This window comes from Brachyhypopomus gauderio, chromosome 2 (genome assembly GCF_052324685.1).
Source record: "Brachyhypopomus gauderio isolate BG-103 chromosome 2, BGAUD_0.2, whole genome shotgun sequence".
NCBI classification, from domain to species: Eukaryota; Metazoa; Chordata; class Actinopteri; order Gymnotiformes; family Hypopomidae; genus Brachyhypopomus; species Brachyhypopomus gauderio.
In genome coordinates, this window is record NC_135212.1 from 39,967,735 (window position 1) to 39,970,987 (window position 3,253).

The following is a 3,253-nucleotide window of genomic DNA, read 5'->3' on the forward strand; positions in this document are numbered from 1 at the left end:
TTACGGTATGGTATTGTGTATCAGTACGGCTTTGGTACAGTATGGTCCTTCATATTGGTTCGGCTTTGATATGGTATGGTCTTGTGTATCGGTACGGCTTTGGTGCGGTATGGTCCTTCATATCGGTACTGCTTTGGTTCGGTATGGTCTTGTGTATTGATACGGCTTTGTTATGGTATGGTCCTTCATATCGGTACAGTATGGTCTTGTTTATCGGTACGGCTTTGGTGCGGTATGGTCCTTCATATCGGTACTGCTTTGGTTCGGTATGGTCTTGTGTATTGATACGGCTTTGTTATAGTATGGTCCTTCATATCGGTACAGTATGGTCTTGTTTATCGGTACGGCTTTGTTAAGGTATGGTCCTTCATATCGGTACGGCTTTGGTATGGTATGGTCTTGTGTATCGGTACGGCTTTGGCACGGTATGGTCTTGTGTATCGGTACGGCTTTGGTACGGTATGGTCTTGTGTATCTGTATGGCTTTGGTATGGTATGGTCTTGTGTATCGGTATGGCTTTGGTACAGTATGGTCTTGTGTATCTGTATGGCTTTGGTACGGTATGGTCTTGTGTATCGGTATGGCTTTGGTACAGTATGGTCTTGTTTATTGGTACGGCTTTGGTATGATATAGTCTTGTGTATCGGTACGGCTTTGGTACGGTATGGTCTTGTGTATGTACGGCTTTTTCTGTTGTTTTTGTGTCTTATTTTCGAAAGCACAAGAATGCTTAAACAAGTTTACATTTCTGTGGCTTGTGTCAACAGTGTCTTTATGTTGGGAGCCGTGCAGTACTGATAAGCAGATGAGTGTGTTACTTTTTTATTGGGAGGAGAATTGTGTGAATTCAGACTAACTTCAGGAGGATGTCAGTAGAGTTAAGAAGCTGTTTGAGTAGTTTATAGCTTCCAGTTTAGGGACACTTTTGTCGAAAGTAGCCTACATATTGTCTTTTAGAGTGAATATGTAGTGTGGTTTTAAAGAACTCAGCGTAAGTAAGAGTCCTAGCAATTAGGGAGACTTATACGTCAAAAATTGTGTGTTCTTTATACATCATTACCGAATTACACGACCCATTAGTTGTCAAAACATACAGCTAAAGAGACCAATTAGATTAACTTTGTGTAAGACTTCCTTAGTTTTTCTAATGCTTTAGAAGTAGAATGTGCACAGTCATAATCAGACGATTAGTTGATAAGAGCTGTTTAAATCCTTTAAGTCCTCTGCACTTGAGTTCTTTTTTAGAGTCGTTATTTCCCTGGCCTAAACCTGGTGTATAAACATCTGTTTTTAACTGAAATGTTTATCGTGGATATGAGCACAAGAAGGACTGCACAGAGTGCTTGTGGTGTTCAATGGTATGGTTTTTCACATTGTTACAGCTTTAGTACGGTATGCTCTTTCATATCGGTACAGCTTTGTTACGGTATGGTATTGTGTATCGGTACGGCTTTGGTACGGTATGGTCCTTCATATCGGTACGGCTTTGGTTCGGTATGGTCTTGTGTATCGGTACGGCTTTGGTACAGTATGGTCTTGTGTATAGGTACGGCTTTGTTACGGTATGGTATTGTGTATCAGTACGGCTTTGGTACGGTATGGTCCTTCATATTGGTTCGGCTTTGATATGGTATGGTCTTGTGTATCGGTACGGCTTTGGTGCGGTATGGTCCTTCATATCGGTACTGCTTTGGTTCGGTATGGTCTTGTGTATTGATACGGCTTTGTTATGGTATGGTCCTTCATATCGGTACAGTATGGTCTTGTTTATCGGTACGGCTTTGTTAAGGTATGGTTCTTCATATCGGTACGGCTTTGGTATGGTATGGTCTTGTGTATCGGTACGGCTTTGGCACGGTATGGTCTTGTGTATCGGTACGGCTTTGGTACGATATGGTCTTGTGTATCTGTATGGCTTTGGTACGGTATGGTCTTGTGTATCTATCGGTATGGCTTTGGTACAGTATGGTCTTGTGTATCTGTATGGCTTTGGTACGGTATGGTCTTGTGTATCGGTATGGCTTTGGTACAGTATGGTCTTGTTTATTGGTACGGCTTTGGTATGATATAGTCTTGTGTATCGGTACGGCTTTGGTACGGTATGGTCTTGTGTATGTACGGCTTTTTCTGTTGTTTTTGTGTCTTATTTTCGAAAGCACAAGAATGCTTAAACAAGTTTACATTTCTGTGGCTTGTGTCAACAGTGTCTTTATGTTGGGAGCCGTGCAGTACTGATAAGCAGATGAGTGTGTTACTTTTTTATTGGGAGGAGAATTGTGTGAATTCAGACTAACTTCAGGAGGATGTCAGTAGAGTTAAGAGATTCTTCAGACTCCAGCTCACACTGGTCCACTATTGATACAGGTCTCACAATTGACCCAAACCGACCCCAACATGCCTATTTTAATCAGAAAATGTCAACACTTCCGTAGTATTGTGTTTAGAACTATAGGCTCCTCACAGCTAATCTAAGCCACGATTTTCTAAAAATGTTTATCCATTCCTGATCTAAAAACAACTTCCTGCTGCTGCCAACTGACTTCAGTTTCAGCAGATTAGTCAATAGTCTGAAAGATATGGGTGTATATACAGAGGCGGTCTTTGCATAGAGGCGTGGCTAGGCAACTGCCTTGGGCCCCTCCCACTGCAGCCCACTGTATGGGCCCCCTGATTAGCTGACTTATTTCTCGCATATTAATGTTGATGGGCCCCATAGCAAATTTCGCCTTGAGCCCCCAAATTTCTAAGTCCGCCACTGTGTATATAAGGTAGTATAAATTAGTCAATAGTCTGAAAGATATGGGTGTATATAAGGTAGTATAAATTAGTCAGTAGTCTGAAAGATATGGGTGTATATAAGGTAGTATAAATTAGTCAGTAGTCTGAAAAATATGGGTGTATATAAGGTAGTATAAATTAGTCAGTAGTCTGAAAGATATGGGTGTATATATAAGGTAGTATAAATTAGTCAGTAGTCTGAAAGATATGCCAAGTGAATTTAAATAATTTGAGCTGTACTTTTTTCCAAACAGGACTGTGATGACTCCTTACAGGCTAACGGAGAGACAGATCCGTATTTGGCCTTTGTGAATAGGCATTGTGTAGTAATCATACTACACTACACTAATCAATACAGTATCCTCATAGACTGTGTTCAATAATCCAAAAAACAGTGATTGTCAATATGTAAGAAACCAGAATCAAAGTGTGTGTGTGTGTGTGTGTGTGTGCGCTAGGGAGCAGTATGGCACC